Source organism: Crassostrea angulata, chromosome 2, assembly GCF_025612915.1.
Source record: "Crassostrea angulata isolate pt1a10 chromosome 2, ASM2561291v2, whole genome shotgun sequence".
Lineage (NCBI taxonomy): Eukaryota > Metazoa > Mollusca > Bivalvia > Ostreida > Ostreidae > Magallana > Magallana angulata.
In genome coordinates, this window is record NC_069112.1 from 64241188 (window position 1) to 64262620 (window position 21433).

General features: G+C 32.7%; 1 long non-coding RNA gene across 1 annotated transcript; it reads left to right on the forward strand.

Annotated features, from left to right (window-relative positions):
- Positions 1–9757: 9757 nt before the first annotated feature.
- On the forward strand, positions 9758–12026 carry LOC128172833 (uncharacterized). Its single transcript, XR_008242340.1, has 3 exons — positions 9758–10101; positions 10995–11048; positions 11648–12026. It is a non-coding gene; the product is annotated as an uncharacterized LOC128172833 (long non-coding RNA).
- The last annotated feature ends 9407 nt before the right edge of the window (positions 12027–21433 follow it).

The window sequence follows — 21433 nt, forward strand, 5'->3', positions numbered from 1 at the left end:
TTATTAATTAGTCTACTTTTTCTTAGCAAGCTGCACCTGAAATATGGATCTTGATTTTACTTAAGTTTTTTTAAATGTACATTGAAAACACTTTTTAAACCACAATCAACTTGATTGAAATTGGGGTTTTCGGTGAATTTATTTATTGCAAAACACTGAAATACACCTTTAATTACCAATTTAATCAATGTTTTCATCAGAAACAATTAATTAGGAACTTCACTATCCAGCAACCAGGCCCCTTGTGGTAACACTATCCTGGCTGTGCTGTGCCAGTGAATGAATCCAGTTGAGTCCTCCGACTCAATAGAAATCGTCAATCACTAGTAGAACAACTACATATTGTACTATGTCCCATTCATATTAGTGTATATACATATATATATATATATAAAAGCCTAATTATATCTACTTTGGTTGCATAATACATTTATAATCTATACAAAGTATTAAATTTGATGTTTCCATGGGAATGATATACCTGCTATCAAATCTTGAACGTCTTCTAACACATTCCTTTCTTTAAGCCACTAATAAACACCATCAGCGCCCAAGTCTTCGAAACTTCTCATCCTCTCACAAGTCTCAGCCATTTTGATAACCCGGCGCAAATCGGATTTGGCGCGAAACGGAAGTGTGTTGCGGAGGAGAAAAGCCAAAGTAATTCGTATTTAGATTAGTCGCGCAGTTAACACGAACGTAAAAAAAAGTTTCTAACCATCTCAGAAATTCGAAAATATAAGACAATATATCTTCATTCGTAGAATTTAATCCTATTTTTCTCTTTTTACAATCTGAAGAATGCACAACTACATTTATGTCTCTGGTACAACTTAATGGATTTTTTGTCTACAACATCTTCCTATACGATGGCTTGGAAATGTTCTATCTGTGTTATTTTTATCGCAGTAACTTTGCGAATTTTAATGAGGCATATATTCTCAGAACATTCATAATATGTTTTACGGTGTGACCGTTGGGGCGAGCGCAGAAGGAGCCATACATTTGTCATCATTGTTAAATGTAACCCGTGGACTTAACTAAACCAACAAACTTTGGCTTTGTGTCGAAAACTTTTACCACCGCAAGGAACCGGGAGATATCAAACTTTTATTCCAATGGTCCCTTCCTAGGCTTATACACTTAAACAAAAAACTACCACTGAGCATTAATAAAATGTTAAACAGACTTATTAAAATATTTTGATAAACACAAAGCCGGTTTTTTAAATTTTTTTTTATCTTTTCTTTACCTTTTAATAATGATCATTAAAATCAATAAATTGTGTGTCTGTGTTATTTCTCATTTTGTTCCTTGTTGTTACCGGTGTTTTAATTATTTTCCTCTGTGACATCAATTTTGTTTTTAATCTTTTTAATTTCTGTACGCTATATAAGCGTTGTAGACATATGTGCCCTCCCCCTCTTTTTAGTGTGTGATATCCAATATTATTGAAAGGTTTGCATTGACCATGCACATATGCAACTATAACAAATACATGTAGATATTTTAACAGTTTAATTTTTTTCTTTTATCTATTCATTTCAAAATGACGTAGCTACACGTAGATCTAATAACGATTAGACTTTTCTTTTTTAATAATTTTTTGTCACCTACCTAACGTATACAATGATTGGATCAATATGACAATAAATTTAGCATGGAACTTGCATGTGTATTTACTGAGCAAAAACAAAATCATCAAAACAAAACTAATCAGCCAAAGAGTGACTGTTAATAGCGAGCGAAGTATCAGTATTGGTGACTCCCTACTGAGTACTTCCTACACGTTACATTCAGTACAGATGCTTGATCCACCTCTAAATGTATCGCGGGAATATAAAACGCGAGATCACTGTGACGTCATACTTAACTTTTTGCGCTCGACAGTTTTCGTAAATTGTCGGACAAATTCGGCGAAGGAAATGACGCCATAGGTACAGTTTTTACGTAAGCATATGTTTTGTTTACTTTAATGTTTTTAAAAGGATTATTTATTGTTAAATGCAAATGATGTATGCGATTTACAGGTAAGAATTTTCCCCAGAAACGCTTCCTGTTCCACCATGTTGCTATGCACCGCAAAGGATCACTGGGATAGTAGAACGTTTTCACGTGGCCTCATAAAATTTTCTTTGAACAATGTGCAGATTTCAACTCGAATTTCCTCCGTTCGTACACGTTGTCTATGGAGCTCGCTACGCCGCCTCGCTGCGCTCGCTATAAACCAGATTTCCGGGTAGAATGCAGTGTCTCTGGATGCAAACAAGTATATCAATTCGTATTATCGTCACACAATGATTACCACATGGATATGTTGGATACACAGGCAGAGTTTGTTGTAAACAATACACCAGTTCAAGAAACGAATGATGCACAGACAGCTCGTGTTCATAATAATGTTTCGGTTCATGAAACGAACGATCTCGAAATGGTAAGACTATTCAGCTGTTTTTTTTTTCTTTAAATTTGTAGATATTACATGTACAGTGGGTCAGTAGATGTTCTCCTTCTTTTGCACTAAATTCTCAAATATTAAAAAAAACAACCTTTGTTTAATAAACAAGTTATGGTATTGTAGGCTATGGATGTTCCCATGGACATGGATGGTTATAATGATCATGAAAATGATGAAGAGGATAATATGCAGAACAATTACACAGATGATTATTTTGACAAACGCAAAGCTGTGTCGTTCATCATGAATCTAAAAAAAATGTACAGGATACGTGAGGTATATATGTTGATATTCGTAATGTTATATATTGTCGTTCATTCATATTATTTATTCACAGTGCATGTATTATACATTCATGTTTATCTATCTATCTATCTCTCGATACTACTCGCCCTCAATTCTGAGTACTCTGAGTAGGGTGCACTGCTTGTTAAAAGATAAAGAGAAGTGAGTAAAGTAAAATTTCAACAGAGTGAAAAGGGGATAGTAATATTATTACGTTTTAGTGAAGATAAAAGATAAGATAATTTATACTGTAGATTCCTTTTTTATGCAAGTACTAATTCCACTATTCAACTGTTTTGCATCTAATCACGGGAATATAAAATTACGAGTGCTGAAATTTTATTATATTTTCATTTAGTTTATATCAAAAGCAAGATTTTTAAATCAGTGAGATGTGCTTCTCACGATTATACACATATGTATTAAGACCTCTATATGTCTATGTTAACAAAAATATACACATTTTCTATGGTTTTGTCCATGAAAACACTACACATGATGGTTACTCTTGCATTTGAATAATAAGCCATCAAAAATTAATAATTTGTTTATGATATCAGGTAATAAAATCTCTCACAAAGCCCTTTGGTCTTATTGGGATTTTTTTCACAAGACTGCATTTTTATAAAGAAAAAACAAATAAACCTCAAATAATGATTCTGTATTCTTTTTAATTTTTTGCAGACAGCTGCCGAAGATGTTGCCAGTGGGGTCAATAACATTGTAGACAGTTATATCCACACACTGAGGACCAGATTACATCATTTTATGCAGGACTTAGACACTGAAATATCTGAGCGCACATTTGGTGAATTATTTGATATTGAACTACCTTTTCATGGAGTGGTCACAGCACATGAAAGAAAGAAGTTTATAAAAGAAAACTTTCTATACATTGTAAGTATGCATTTATATTTTAAAAAACTTGTTTATTTTGACATCAAAATAAAATTTTTGTTTCAAACTCTATAGGTACATTTGTTTATAATTAGGGCCCCACATGAAAATGCATGAGTTCTATAGGAATATCATTTTCCATCTGTTTGTGAGGAATAATTAAAATTATAATTATGTTCAGAACAATGTATTGAAGATGAAAAACACTTTCTTTTATACTGCACTTTGTATAAAAATCTACAACAGAAATTCAAAGATTTCTATATGACCGGTGAATTTTGAAGAATTTGATAATAGTCAATATTTATTTGTTTCATTGATCAATAATTACCCATTAAAAACTGCTACATTTATAAACTCTGCATACCAGCTCAGGAAAAATAATATTCAAAAGTAAATGTGTTAAAATTTTGTACATCAGAAATGTAATTTATCAATGTTCATAGGTAAATATAATATAAATCTGAAATTATGCATGTATAAAGTTCAAATTGTATAAAGTGACTTATAGGGGGCCAGGTGCAAATTACGAATATTTGACATATGCTTTATATAATAGAAATGTCTTGCATAATGTCGCTATAATAAACAATTACTTACTTACTTATTTTAAACCAACTTCTTGCAGGAGCCACAGACAGTACATGTTGGCCAAAGGCTTCAAGTGGTTCGACAGAGAGGACAAGCTAATTTAGATGTTGTTAGAGACACTTTTATGTATATTCCACTTATTGAAAGCATTGAACAACTGCTGCAAAACCAAGATATACTTGAACTTGTAATTCACCAACCTGCAGAAAGAATGGATGGGTTTTATTCTGATATTCAAACTGGTTCTGTCTATCGTCAAAATTTTCAACAAAACCAAATAGCTTTGCCAATTGTGTTGTATTTTGATGATGTTGAAATTTGCAATCCCCTAAACAAGCGTGCAGGAACTCACAAAATCGGTTTATTTTATTACAGTCTTGCAAACCTACCAGTTTTATATCGATCACGATTACCAGCAATTCGTTTGTTGGCAGTTATAAAAAGGAGTATAATGAATAAGCATAATCTTAATGTTGTATTAGAAAGAATAAAAACAGATTTAGAAACTCTTTCTAGGGGAATAACTTTGACCATCAACAGTTGCGAATACAATATAGCTGGATGGTGTCATTGTTTTGTAGGAGATACTTTGGCTGCTAATGAATTTGGGGGGTACAAAATAGGTGTTGGTTTTGCATATCAAAAATGCAGAACTTGTGAATGTACATTTGATGACATGCAGGCAAATTTTGAAGAGCATCTTTTCATTGAGAGAAACTTAGATCGTTATGATGAACAGTGCTATGAACTTTCAGTGGCACAAACTCAGTCAGTCAGAGATGCCATATCTCGTGCCTATGGAATTAATGGCAGGAGTGTAGCCCGTGTTTTCCCAAATTTTGACTTAACTCAGCAAATTCCACATGACATCATGCATGTTATTTTTGAGGGAGTTGCAGTGTATGAGATCAAATTGGTTTTAAAAGTTTTGTTAGATGATAGGCTTTTCTCTGTTACAGAGCTTAATAATTTAATAGACAATTTTTCTTATGGTTATGCAAATAGAAGTAGTCAACCAACTCCTATTCCAGCCAAAGTCATCAATGGACATGATACAACTCTCAAGCAGTCTGCTTCAAGTATGATAGTACTTATGCGGTTGCTTCCTTTTTTTCTCATCGATAAACTAAACTGTGCTTTCAATAATCCATAAATTCATTTCTTGATAGAGTTGTGTGAACTTACATTGATATTATTATCTCCCTTGATATCTTATGAATCAGTGCAAATGTTGAAGGTAATGATTTCAAGTCATCTAAAACAATTTAAAGAATTGTTTCGTGAAAAAAACGTTATTCCAAAATAGCATTAATACATCTTCCATCAACCATAGAAAAATTTGGAGCTCTTTGTAATGTTTGGTCAATGAGATTTGAATCAACATAATTTCATCAAAGAAGGGATGATTGGATGTCACAATTTAAAGAATATTGAAAAATCTATTGCTGAACGTTGTGCAATGTATGAGTGTACTTTAAATTTATGTGACAAACATCCATTGTTTAACAATGATTGCATGTTTGGGAAAACAAAACCTGTTTTGCAAATTGAAAACTCGAGAGAGAAATTATCAAGTTTTTTTGGTATTGATGCATATCAAGTTAAGTCTGTTCATGAGGTAGGATGGAATTTGTACAAAGGTCAAAAGTTTGTCTGTAACCAATGTGAGATTGCATTTGGTGTTGCAAACAGTATGCCTGAATTTGGGACTTTGAAATCCATTTCGATCACAGAAGAATGGTTTGATGATTCGGAAATTCAACGTATTTACTTTAACTTACAAATGTTTGAAACTTCAAGTTTTAATGAAGAAATTCTTTCATACCATGTAGCTTACCCGAGTATGCCCCAAGGACATGAGCTCATACACATTGATAATATGTTGATCCATTGTCCTTTGCATGTTTATAGGGGGCAGCAGCAAAAATGTTACATTCCTATACCATTTGATTTTGTAGATGTGATCATGTACAAAATGACTTTGAATTAATAAAAGCACTTTATTGGTTACTGAATGGTTTTGAGATTTGACTCATTGATCAATATTGCAATGTATAGACTGCATTGATCTCCTTAAAAATGGATTTCAATGAAAGTATGTTTATAGCTAAAGACATTATATTCTTATGCAATGTAATTAAAATTGGAGAAAAAAAATCCAATATTCTAATTTGGCAATTTTTGAACAAATATGTACATGGTAGATATGTACACATATTGCACCGTGTAATGCAATATTTATCTAGTTCTTCTCGATCATGACTCTGCTGGTAATGGCGAATCAAGATTCTTAAAGGTGGAGACAATAAAACAACCTTGCATGGACAAGTATATAATTCTGATATATAAGGACAATTATACCTTTTTGAAAGCAAAGGAGATATATGCCATTTCTCAAAAGCTAGTTACTTTCAAATTTCTTATTGTATTGCCCAACCTGTCTGTGTGCAAACTCTCTCTTTCTCTCTCATAATATACTTATATAGTAAGTTTTTTTTTGCTTTAATTTATAAGTATTTTATTCAAGTATATAAATACATTGAAATGGATTGAACAGCAGGCACAATGCCTATTTATGTTCTCTCCTGTAGTCAAGGTATAATATGAGTAATTATATAATTTTATATAAGATATATATACATATATACTGCAATGGGATTTTGTATAATAGATTAATATTATAAATCGCATTGGAAGGAGGTACAGTGCAAAAACATAAACAAAACAAATAGCTTATGATAGGAAAATGAAAATAAAAAAAAAATAGAACTAGTAGACTAATTGTTCTCGAACAATTAGAGGTCTTTCCACGTGCCTAAATCAAAGTTTGATATATTAATTAACTTAAATGTGTTTCAAGCAATTGAATGAATTTTTTGTTTTACATGTTGCTCAAAATGAATTAATATTAGGTAAAAAATGAAATGAAATCTGCATGTTGTTTATTGTGTTTAATAGGGTGAAAACACGAAGTATCTTCTATACTTATAAATTAAGACATTTTGCCAATAAGCTAAAGCATGCCTGTACCAGAGTAACTGCTTACACATTTGGTATTTCAACACAAGAAATATGATGTCCGTAAGCTATAATTGAAGTTTACCTGATAAGTAGTTATTGCAAACTTAATTAAAAACCTACTTTCAATTTCGATAAACCAGCCCAAAATAGCAAAAATGAGAGTTAGGTTGTGGACACGCTTTGGTGGATCCAAGTCAGTGGAAATCTGAATTGAAATACATGCTTACAATTAAATGATATTGTATGATTACGCAAAGAGTGAATATCTTTACTAGGAACTTACTTGCAGTATACATAGAAGTTAAGATTCGACAAATGTTGGATAAATAAAACAAGGCAATTCTTTTCTTGAATGCGCGATTTTAGTTTCGATGGATAGAACGCTTGCGAAGCACGACCTCTGGCGAGAGAATGGAATAGAACTTTCAAGAACGGAGTAACCAAGAACGCGGTTTGACTAATGACCGTCATGGCAAATACTCAGTATAAACAATTCATCAAGCATTACCGGCAGATACCTTAGATAGGACATATTTGGTTAATACAAAAAAGCTACTATACAAAGTGGAACAATTTGATGCGATTTTAATTTTGATGGAAAGAACATTCAAGAACGGGGTGCCTTGGAACGCGGGTAGACTAATTAACGTCAAGGCGGAAGGTGTAGGGCAAGTTAGCCATCGGACAGATACTTTTGATATGACAACTTTGGTTTAAAATAACGTAATAAAGATGCGTACGCTAGCGATTTTTTAATTTCATATATTTTACAGCACGACAGGTTGGTAGAGCAGTAAACATTATACATTAATTTGTAAACCATGAACAGTCTATTCTGCAGTATGAATGATGTATGCATAAAACGGGGAAGTTAAATTGGGGGAGGGGGTGACCTCCTCCCCATTTTTTTTTATTCACAACAGGTTTATTTTTTACTGAAATTCTGTTTTGGGAGAATGGTAAAAATAATAGTAAAATTTGACTCAAAGAACAAAATTAAGAGATACGAAGCACTAAATACCCACTTACGTGTTTGAAATAAAATAAAAATGTTTGTTTTTCTTGTTTCCAGTTAGCTGCGAGACTTCTCTTAATATTCAGCCATGCAGTTTTGTTTTTATTTCAATTTAAAAGAATAGGCTAAGACAGCAATTAAGAAAAATTTCGGACAAAGCAGGTACAAAAATGAACACCCCCCCCCCCCCCAAGGTTCATCATTATAAGCATTGTATCATATTTATGTGTAACGTTTTAATTCCCGCACTTGCGCGGGATATCATCTAGTTTCATAGAAATGTCTAAAAACATCCGCAATTTAAGTCGACCACCATAACTTTTGATATATACATTTCTTCCTAATATTCACTTTTTTATCCAGAATGAAATACATTTTTTTCTTTAAACTACACGAGCGCAGTTACGTACATTTTGCTATGTATTTTGTCGTTTGCAATGTACGGCATACACAAATGCAATAGTTTTGGGCCAGAATTATCTCAGTTTTTATGTGCCATAAATTGCAAGCGTTTAGAGTAGGAGGAATTATAGCCACAAGGCATGTCAACGCGGATTTTACCGAAGAGCTACAGATCGGCAGCTAATGGCGCACCTTTTATTGACCAGTCTAACAGAATGTATAGTTTCATATCTCTTGCAACTTGACAAGTTGAGAATTCAGATGTTTGGTTGAACAGTACACATATCTTTGTAAAAGTCATGCAACAATTTAAATTGGAACTGTAGACTTTCCAAAAAATTCAACCTTTACTATATCCATGATCGTAAAAAAGTTTTTATGTTACCATGTTGGTTTAACAAATATTAAACGCCAATTGTAAGCAAGTTTTCCCCGAAAAGTGTACACATAATTCCTTCATTCTTGCAAAACAATGAAAATGTTTCATGGCGAAAACGATGCATTCTCAAATTCATCAAAATAAAATATAATTCAGGTTCTTTCATTTTTTTAAATTTTGAAATACATAAATAGTCTCTTCTCACTCATTCATTTCATACATACATTTTAAAGTACCCTGATCCTAGTATGCAAATTTATTATGAACTTATTTAACTGAAACGTAAAATGCAAGGATAAACATTAACAAAATAGGGGAAACAGTATGAAAAAAAACACCAAATATCTGAATAAAAAATATTGTCCAAAATGATTTTGCATGTTTTGTTTTCAAAGTAACTGAACTGAAAGTGCCGACCCCCCCCCCCCCCCTCCTTTGGATCAAGGTACTTCAATGACTCTCACAGTTTCTCACATCTTGGCCTTCTTCACATCTCTGAAAAGAAAAAATAAGATTATTAGAAATTCATTTACAAATTGATAAAGCAGGCGAAATATCACATTGCTTTATAAAATGATTAAAGATAATAAATTTGACTTACATTTCACAAATTTCTCCATTTCTTTTCAGTCCGGTAACCTGTACCGGACTGAATTGTCTGCCTGGAAAAATCTTAGCAAGGTTGTCCTTCGATATTGTCAGCATCATACGCAGGACAGATAAGGCAACACATCGTTTTGATATGCTAATGAAGGGATAATGAGTTATGACGTCATAATATACGCCCCGCCTCTGTATTACCATATATAGAACATATACCGAAAACAGCAGTTTAAGCATAAAATACGGCTGATTTAATACTTCATAAGCAAAATATAACTACGAATCACTCATGTGTGTTTTTATAAGTTTACAACAATCAGAATATACGAAGAATTTCCATAACGCATCTGTCGTATGGGTGTGAATCTGCGTCCCAAAAGCGCTCGTCAGACGATGTAAACACGTGTAGCTGGTATTCCCGATGATGGCGATCTTCTGATGATTTATCAGGTATGTAGAATAGATATACAGTGTATTTGTAATATACCAGATAGCTCAATAACTATTTTATTGTGATTTTATACTGTTGATGCATTTCTGATCGACTTAATGTGTTGTTTCGTTCAAAACATGAGGAGATACTGCATTGTTTACATATAGGCCTATACAATGTACATTGTACATGTAGCTTTATTGTCAGTCCGTTAAATTGTTGATCATTTTCACCAATCGACACGAATCAGTTCATAGTACTTGTACTGACAATATTTAGCTTTACACAGCTGTTTGTTTTTATTTCAATTTGTAAGTAAACAATACAAAGACTGTGTGAAAACAGCTGATTTGATTTTCTGAAAATCAGTACAGTGCAGGCTAAAAGATGCTGATTTCATTTCCTGGAAATTGATGAACAGCTGATCAATAACACCTTTCTACTGTGTTCAAAATTCTTCCATGACAGTTCATTTAATATTTTTTACACATTCATCCAGTTGATATATTAAGATCTTTATGCACATTAATTCTTAATTATTACTAGTTTGTTTTTAGAACTCAGTATATTACTACCATAACACTGTTTGAAATCTTGTCACCTGGGTTCATACTTATGATGCTGTACTATTGGTAATAAAAAAACCCAAATGATAATAAGCAAATGACTGCAAGTCTCCATCTGATTTTCTCTAAATGAGGAATCTACATTCATGGTCATATATGGTATTGTTTGTGTAGAATGTGCATATGTAACTTTCAAATAAAATTTGAAGTGTTGGTCATTTTACCCATCCATGCATAATATATGTAGACCTTTCACAAAAATGTTCAAATTACTGTTGACATGTCCTTGTATGCATGTAAATTAAATTGTATGACTTCTCATAATTATATTTTGTTATTTGCAGAGTAATTTGAAAAGCGTCACACTGATTTGAAAAAAAAAAAGGCTGGAAGAAAATGTAAGTAAATAACATACATGTATAAGTTCAATAATTTATCATTGAAATAATGACCAATCTGATTATTCTATGAGACAATTCAATTAAAAAAAATATTTTCAAGTACGAATGATTTTATTTAATGTTTTAAAATGATTGATATAAACCTATGTTATTTATAAATCTACAATTTTGAATATTGCTCATCAACAAATCAACAATACATGGTATGTTTTAATTCACACTGACTGCACCAGCATTATATAATATCAATCAATCAAATCAGTTGTGTGTGTGTGTGTGTGAGAGAGAGAGAGAGAGAGAGAGAGAGAGAGAGAGAGGTGTATTTTTAAGGTCAGGCCGGGTAAAATAAAGGGGTGTAATTAAACTAATATCATGCACATATCAGGGGTGAGGATGCGAATAATTTCAAATCGATCAAACTGAAAAGCTGTATTTGAATTTGTGGAAAATTAAATGCACATCTAAACATAATGAAATGTTTATTAAGATAAATAAATTCCATTGACTATCAAATTGTAGAAAATCCTCCATTTCAGTCTTTCAGCCATTTTGATAACATGTTAAACTTACTGAAATATATATAATTTTCATTTTAGCTGGTACCTGCTTTGTCTTGAGATTTACATAAATGATGTTCTTATTGGTGATCATTTACCCGCACCCTTATCCTGGTGTCATATACAAGATGAAATGATGGAAAGAAAAATCTGAACTTTAGGAACAGGAAGACTGTGTTTTTGAAGAGAGAAGAGGACCAGAACTAAGAAGTCATACAATAAACACATTGACATCATAAAAAGAAATTGCAATTTTGAGTTTGCATGCATATGTCAGGTTAAAATGTTGTCACAGAATTTTTTTTCAGAAAGTCCCTTTATCTTCTTGAATTAATAAAACAAATGAACCAAATATAATTGTTTCTATATATATAATTTTGTTTGAGAAGTGGAAAGGGGATGGTATGTAAATGGGCGGGAGAGAGTCTCTCACATAGGATAAATCAGACTTATATAAATTCAATATATTGATGTGAACCAAAAATGGCTTTTGATCGCCTTGTTGCAGGATTTACACACTCTCTTTTCTTTCTCGGTAATGAGATAAATGAGCGTTTAGAATTTATTTTGTGAATGAATAGATATGCTAACCCTCCCCCCTCTCCTTAATCTTAATCATTCTGCATGTGTTGAATAAAAATAAAAGTCAATTCTAATGAGTGTTTAAATTACAAGTGTAACATGTGTAATACAAAGGTGAATACTGTTGATTGCTTTTGGGGGATGGGAAAAGGCCTCATACATGGGCAGATCTACATGTATAGTCCCCGTGGCAAATTCTAATTTAATTCACAATTTACATAGTAAAACACCATGGTACCTGGCCCCTGGCAAACAGAATAAAGTTACCCCTTTGAACCCCCTCCCCAGAATAATATTAACAGACCCAAGCAGTGCTATAGAATATGCAGTCATTGGGCAAAGGCTGCACATAAATAATGAAAAAAATACTCCATATCTTATTTTTTTAATATATATTATGAGAACAATTTAGTTACTATATTAATATCAGGGGCTTCATTTGTCTCTGTTGACATCTAATCCCTCAAATAATTGTGTACAATTAGCTCTTATATATTTTTCTCCCATTACTAAAAAAATATTAAGAAACCAATAACTCCGCGAATGCGGTTAACCAAGAGAACTGATACACAACGGTTTTTTTGTTTACATCCATGATACAACAGAGGAAATGTGGACGATTCATCGTAACCATCTTGTCTCTTTTGAAATAAATAAAACAGAAGAACTATGTTTAAATAACCATTTACATAATGTACTGTTGAAACATATCTTAAAATTAATTCGGATTATGTGATAAAATGACATCGCGCCTATATCAAAAGAGTTAACGCTCAAAGAGTTACCTCCCCTTTTGGGATCACTTGTGCGTTTGAAATGTGTATTGATTTAAGAGGACTTCTAGATTGAGAAATTAAATGCAAAAGTTCAAGTGCAAGACGGCTATAGATATTATTAAACTTGGTATGATTTTCTTCCCTTTTACGAGTTCTTTATAAAAACTGATGCTCATTTGTTGAGAGATGAAGGTTTACTTTGTAATTTTAATGAAAATATACAAAAATGCACTATTTTAGGAACAAGTAGCCAGATTTTAAAGAAATATACATAACTAGTAAACTTTACAACTGAATGAGCATTGATTTCTGTGATGTATGGATACTCAGCAATCAGAGCTGTTCATTCACCACCGTCGTGTACGCTGCTATCAAAGATATGTTTAATAGATCTGTGCAATAGATCCCTATTGTGATTTCGCCTAATTGAATAAGCCTTCCAGTGTAACCACATGAGATTATTTTATGGAAATTAATGCCTTTTTTAAGCACATTGTTAATATTTAAAGAAAATATAAACAGTCTTTGAAAAAAAATGTCCCATTTTTTAAACACGCCTGCGCCCTATCGAAGCCATTATTACACACACGTGCGCTTGCCATTTTTTCATGCTGATTATCTCAGACCTACAGTGTACCTTTGGGCAAATCAATGTTACAACTTAGTGAATACCCTGTTACCTGTGAGCAGTCACCTCTTCCAGTTCTTTGAATGTTTCGAATTTTCAGAAAGTCAAGACTTAAAACGTCTGCGTCAGAAAGTTTACATCATGGATGAATAATATGTCCGTGTTCCCTAAATTACTATGACAGTTTGATCAGGATCTATGTGCGTATCATATATTTACACGTATTTTTAGACCCAAAGTGAGAGTGCATATTAAACACAACTGCGTATTATATTAGGCAAAGTACGGTACTTTAAACGAATAAATTACGTGTACCCTCTTTGTTTCCCTTATATTCGGTTGAAGACATATCTTTAATCCCAAAATTAAATGAAGCATTCATTTTTAAGAAAAAAAGATAGTATTCAAATTAATTTTACTTTTTACCCATGAAAATGAGTAACGACCTTTAACGATACATCATCACTTTTTAAAGATGACATCATATTACATAACTATGCGGGTCACACAACTAAATGTTCCAGTTTTCTCAATCCCAAACACAATTGGGTATTGTATGGAGGAATGCGTCATTGACCTTTAAAAAAGAGTTAGGGAAAGGATATTTAATTAAACACCTTTTAATCAAATTAATAAAAGGGTAAAGTTAGAGATCGACCTTATTGTTAGACACTGGGTAGAATGAATACCTGAGTGTAGTAGAAATCAAAATGAAGATATCTAAACGTCGAGAAGAGAAAGAGAAGAGAAGGTTAAGAAGAAAAAAAAATAGACGTATGTCTATTTTATAAAAACCAACGGCAGTTTTAACGGCCACTAAATTTTTAGAAAATTTTCTTCTTTTACATTGATGATGTTCTCCCACGTTGAATAATATCTTTTCTTACCAAAGGCATCGTTTCATTTTTTTTGTCCCTTAATTCTTATTTTTATAACAATTTAAAAAAATTGTATCTTTGGAATAACTGAAAGGGTTTGAAAATGAATACGATACAATAGGTAAGAAATACTGTAAACGTATTATATTTGGCGTGTACGGAATTTGACGGAAAGTTGCGAGGATTTGACTTAGCGTTTTCCTGAATGTGACCTTTTTTATACATTTATGCATGACGTTTATCGGTGTAATTGATTAAGCAGAAGCCGCAAACCGCAAAAACCGCTAAATAGAATTCAACGCAAAATGTAGTACGTTTACAGTACTCTCTAATCAATAAAGAACTGGGTACGCTAAGTATAACATATCGGCCTTGTCGAAATGTGAAAAATCAAACACATGATATCTTTAAAATGTTCGCCGGGATAATTCATGTAGGACACCCTATGCATGAAAGTAACTTTCGTTTGCTAAAATTCACGTGCGTTTGGTAGTTGTAAACTCCGAAACCGGACCTTGTTTACGGATTTTGTAAAATATATGGGTTTTTGTAATGTTTGATCTGATATTTCTATAAGGCCGCATTCGAGTACATACACCAATATTTCAGAATAGCACAATTTTAGACTGCTTATCAACATAGAAACGGAAAAAAATATGTACAAGACTGCGGCCACTTTCGTTTTTTATTTTTTTCTATATTCAAGATGCACAAGAAATGAATGTTTTCATTGGTTAGTTAAGACGTAAGATGAGTTTCTTTAATATGACAATGCCTAAATAAATACACGGTGTACTTTACTGTTAAAATAGACTTATGTTGACAATTGACTTTAATTAAAGAAAAATAAAACCGTTCCATGGAAAAATTGGAGTATTTTTATTAGTTTATTAGTCCTTAGACACAGTGTATTTGAATTACTCACAATTACATACCGTGTATTGCAGATAAAATGGTCAACATTGTTGTGTAGTAAAAACAAATATACAATATTGATTTCAGGATGGATATAAGAAGAAATATTTTTTTTACAAACCTCAACATTTCTTATAATTTGCTATTTAATGAATATAAAGTTATCTGTGTGTCGTTGTACTCTACATAAATGACGTAACAAATTTAAACAAATGACGTCATAAAGTAGCTGAGAGAGAGAGAGAGAGAGAAAAAAAGTTTATACAGATACATTTAAAATTTCAAAACAGTTTTATTATCAAATCAGAAGTCAGATTCAAAACATTATATTTGTGTAGATTTATATATTTGGTACAAAGTTATTAGAAATATATACTAGTAAATCAGACACTGAATGTTTTTCGTTCCTGTTGAAGTAATTAAATCAAACTTAAAAAAAATAATTTCACAAGAAAAATATAGTAGTGATCATATTCCTATATGCATGCATTTTAAGCGCCCAGTATATTTACTAGTACGTGGATGTCATTAGTCTCTGTAACGGGACATGTGTCTAGGGGTTAGTCGCGTACATATTCTACAGTTTTTTAAAAAATAAAACATTTTGCGTAAGAATGTAGGAATTCAAAACTAATGATAGATCTAGCTGTGTTTAGCTTTTTAAATGACAACTTTAATTCTAGAAAATACATTAAATACTTTTTTTTACATCGTTCACGGATGTCTTGCGTTAATTATTTCTCGATCGATCTAAACTATCTATTACGGTAGAATGTTGGTAATAATTGGTGTTGGGTTATCATTATTAACAAAAAATAATCAGTTCAGATTAAAACATTGTCAAATATATATTCATGTCGCTGGAATATTTACTGGAGGAATTAAATCGCCGAACAGGGGTATGTCCCGATTTTTGATCAATTGATCGATTTCATTCATCTTGAAAAGATATAACTCGCGTGTCTTACTAAATGTACATTAATCAATTAGTAGTCAAGTGTGCATAGTGTTTCTTCGATAAATTTCTTCTAAAACATTCAATGTAAAGTATAATATATATAGTTGTTACAAAACAATGTAAAAAAAAAATTATTTGACCCCCTCCCAATGGATTTATTCTAAACATTGGAGATCTAATCCTTTGAGTGTTAGGTAATTTAAAAGCAGATCTTCGCGCGATAACTTCACATGAATTCATAATGTTTGCGTGCCGATTAGTGGACGGGATCATGAGAGTACCCCAGAGCACACCGTGTGTACACATGCAGCTTTATAAATATTTGAATAACAAAAACTGTTTCTATTACTTTCCTATTGTTGGAAATGACAAAAAGGCCTTTTATTTTCCATCTTAATATAACAAATACAATTTAACTGCTTTATCTTTCAAGCTTACATGCAATTATTTGATACATGTACACTTCAAAATAATTTGAAATAATGAAATAAATTAATTTCAAATAATATACATGTACATGCTCCAGCTATTATGGTGTTCCGATGGGGCCACTTCGACTTTCGCCTTGAGGGCGAAGATGCGAGAGTGTGAAGTTGCGAAGGCGAAATTGCGAAGGTGCGAAAGCGAAGGAGCGAAAGTGCGAAGATGCGAAGGCGAAGGAGCGATACTACTATCGCTCTTTCGCCCATGCAACTTCGCACTCTCGCCTTCGCAACTTTGCACTTTCGCCTTCGTCTTTTTTTTTTATTGCATTCAGCATGAGGTATCGGTCGATTCCAATGGAATCGAATTTGTTGCAGGCACCGTACTCGCCCGAGGTTTGCCGATTAATCTCATATGTTATTGATACCCATGCGCTATAAGCCATCGTGCTTACTATGAAAGTTTATTAATATTTTACTGTGTTATGTGACATATATGTTTACCGGTGCTCACTATGCCTAATCATCATATACTCCTCATAAAATGTAATGTCCGCAATAATGTGTGCACATTCATTTCCAGACTCCCGTCACTTATTAGCTGTCTGTTTACCTTAAACCAACATCGTGGTTCAAACACATTACCATTTTAATTTAATTATGCGACACTCCTTTTTCATGCACGGATGAGCTGGAGAGGGGCCCGGAACCCCCCCCCCCACCCTTTCCCCCACAGAAAATTAATTTCACACAGTAATGGAGAGAGGGTCGGACACCTCCCCCCCCCCCTCCACCCTGGAAAATTTAGTATTATTGATTTCACATAGTAAAATTACCAAAAATATGCCTCGGACCCCCCCCCCCCCCCCGACTAGTACAATAGTACACTTATCCCTCGGACCCCCCCCCCCCCCCCCACTAGAAATAATGAAAATATTGATCTGGGCGGGGTGTTGAAAATAAATTCTCAAAAGTTAATCTTCTGCCAAAGATGTTATTTTATACAGCTAAAAATATCTTTAAACGATAGAGAGGTCCAAAAACATAACAAGGCGAAGGCAAAAGTGCGAAGGCGAGAAAGCGAAGTTGCGAGGGCGAAAGAGTGATAGTAGTAGTGCTCCTTTGCCCTCGCAACTTCGCACTCTCGCCTTCGCATCTTCGCACTTTTGCCGTCGCATCTTCGCACTTTCGCTCCTTCGCCTTCGTACCTTCGCCTTCGCAACCTCGCATCTTCGCCCGAAATTGCAAAGGTCGAAGTGGCCCTATCGGAACACCATCAGCTATATATCGAAGAAAAAGACTGAATTTTCTACTTCCGTTTATGAATTTATGAACAACAGCGAAAATTAAAATTCATGTCATAAGATACGGTAGCCCTTGAATTATTTTGTTTAGTCGAGCAAGCTTTTTGGAAGGCTATCACTTGTACAGCTTACACTTCTGTCAACACTGGAGAAATAGTATGTCACATACTCAAAACAAGGATGACAGGCACGTGTTATTGCTGTTTTCATTCCCTTGTCTAATCATCTTAAAGAGAGTACAAGCATTATGGGCAAGTTTATTAGATTATAGGAGTTGACACTGCTGCTGATTTCTATAAAACCAGCGATCAATCTGGAGCGGGCAAAACCTGCCCTTTCAATTTTTCAAAAATCCGTCAAACTAGATAATGTAATCATGCAGTTTTTAATTTTTACCTCGGCTAAAAAGCTCTTACAGTAACTTTGAAAGAAAGATGTTCACATGTATTAGACATTTAAATTAATTTTAGATATATATATATAAAAAAAAACTACATTGATTTTAAATACATTTTGCCCATCGTCTCAATTTGTACATTTATCTTGTACATTGGGCGTTGTCAGAGGTGCAAGCGAACGTTGCGTAACACAACCTCTGGTGAGAGAATGCAAACTATTATGATGGTGATGTATAAATTTATAAAACATGAAACATAATTAATTCCTTACTGCAAAAGGCAAAGAAATAATGGATTAAATATGTCTTTATTTACATTATATACCAGAACATCCTTTCTATAATTATTATTTGAAGAACGTTGTCAATACATTTTATGACGTCATGACGTTTTTGGTTCACTGAATAGCTATAAACAATGCTATGTTTGGATAACTATTATATGGAAACCGTAAAAGATATTTTCAAAAATCAAATTGTTTTGAAACCGGTTAATTCTCCAAATATTTCACTCAATATTTCATTAACTTTGAAAACAGGGCCGATTTTGCTGCTTACCGTACCCAGTTCTTTATCTATTTTTTTTCTAATTACAAAAAGAAATCGAGTGTTCACATCGTTGGTTTTCACAGGATGAATCTCTGCCATTAAGTTAACTGAAATGTGACTGAGCGGTAACTAAAGGGCGACTGAATGGCATAGCTATGCCTTTCCAGACCATTCAGTTAACATTCAGTTGACTGAATGGCAGAGGTTCATCCTCTGTTTTGTCTTTGGTTCTCTTAAAATCGATTAAAAAACTCAAATCCACAAGGTTGATAAAACTTTTTTTTCTTACCAAAAGTACAAATTCATTGGGTTTTTTTTTACCAATAAATCTCATATAAAAGGGAAATTTTGGTATTTGTGGATAAACTCAAGGAAATGAACAAGGTGGTACGATTTGCTAAAAAATAATTTTAAAAACGTCGAAAAATTTTCCATTCAATTTTTTTTTAGGTTAGAAAATATGGGTGTTCCACATATTTTTGTTAAAAATTTTATCCTGTTAATTCGATAAAAATACGCTTAATCCATTAATTTTTACAATAAACGAAAACAAAGAAAACAAATCTTAAAAACATATTTTATATCAGTTCAAATTATGAATTTTTTCCCCTCTCTTCTCCTCGTCCATATGGAACTTGGATCTGACATTTGGAGAAAAAAATCACCATGAGTAATTTTAAACGTTAAATAAAATAAAAAAATAAAAAGATTTGTAACCGTGCTCACAAGATAAAAGGCAATGAACGTACGGAGGAATCATTATGTCCGATTCATCAGACAGTTCGCTGAAATAAGACGAAAAATTAAACTGAACGGAAAATTTAAGTAAAAAAAGTTCAGTCTATGAGATTTTGCTGGTAAAAACTTACAAAGGAATTCCTAATTTGGACTCCTTAGTGCTGATTAAAAAAAGTGAGAAAAAAAAATTAAAATAATTTCATAATTTTTGATAATTTTTTTACAAAAAGAAGTAGAACAATTTTAAAAACCTACGAGGAGCTGAAAAATAGGATAGTGATTTTTATAAATTCAGCTTTTAAAGTAGAACAATATTTTGTTTAATTTGATTAATTTTTTCATTTGATAAAATAAAAACTTATGAGTGAGTAATAATCTAACCCTATGGGAGAAACCTCCCACTCTAGGGACTGTTCTGCCCGCAGCAGTATTCTCGGTTTACTGAAAAAAAATTGTTGCTGAAAATTTATTTGTCACGATTAAATACCCCCCCCCCCCCCCAAAAAAAAAGAAATGTCTTCGATCGATAATTATACAAATGTACTAACCGATCTCTTTTAGGTTCCATTGGGGTTTATGTTTGGCTTCTCTTTGACTTTTTTAAGGAGATCGATTAATTCCACTTTACAATTGCAAATGCACTGACTGAAACATTTTATTAACAAAGTGAGTATAGAGGTATAGAGATGAAGGGTTAATCGGATCACTATTTGAATTTAACTGTCAAACTAAATATAATTAACTTTACCTTGCCATGATTGAATCTATGATGAAAATATCCAAAATGAAGGAAAAGTTTCGGTAACTATTTGAAAGAATGGGATACCCCCCTCCCCTTCCCTTCCATAAATCTTTCACCAAGTGCTAATAAACTAATGCTTTCTGTTTTTGCGTAGAGAGTCAGATTGACATTAGAATTGAGTCATATCACCGTCTTATATATGTATAAGAACAAAATAATTAGTTTTCAGCCAAAAACATATGTCATGAGTGTGTAGGGAACAATAACGAAGGTATTGTTTCAAACGGTAGTGATAGAGATATCAGAATAAACTCTTAGGTCAACAAAAAACTCACCCTTTATATGCAGTGTTGAAAGACAAATATCAAAGTCGAATTAAATTGATATAAATAAATTGTATGAACCTTTTCTCTTCTATTTTCCAAAATTCCAATGAGAAATAAATTGATGTAGGAGGCAAAAAGTCCTCCGGTTTGCGTTTATGATTACTGATTTGTCAAGGTAAATGGATATATCCAGAAAAGCAACCAAAATTGAGCCATCATGAAAACAAATGATTCCATTTTATACTAGAATATGACTGAATAATAACAAAAAATCAATAATAATTATTTATGCAATTTTATATAGCAGTCTTATGATATTTTCACATATTCAACAATGACATAAACGCAACAATGACATGGGTACACCAGGGTTTCTGCTAATCAGTCTAAGTCAAGCATTACACGTCACAGCGCACATAAGTGATGGAAAAAGTTCAATATATTTGCTGATGGTATAGACATATAATATATTGCATGCTAATGTTATGAGTGATAATAAAAATGTTATATAACTAAGATATTAGTCCACAGAACTATTCATAATTATTTTAATCTCGTACAATATGTCACTTCCAAGAGTCTTACAATAAATATCAGCTAAGTTTGTCTT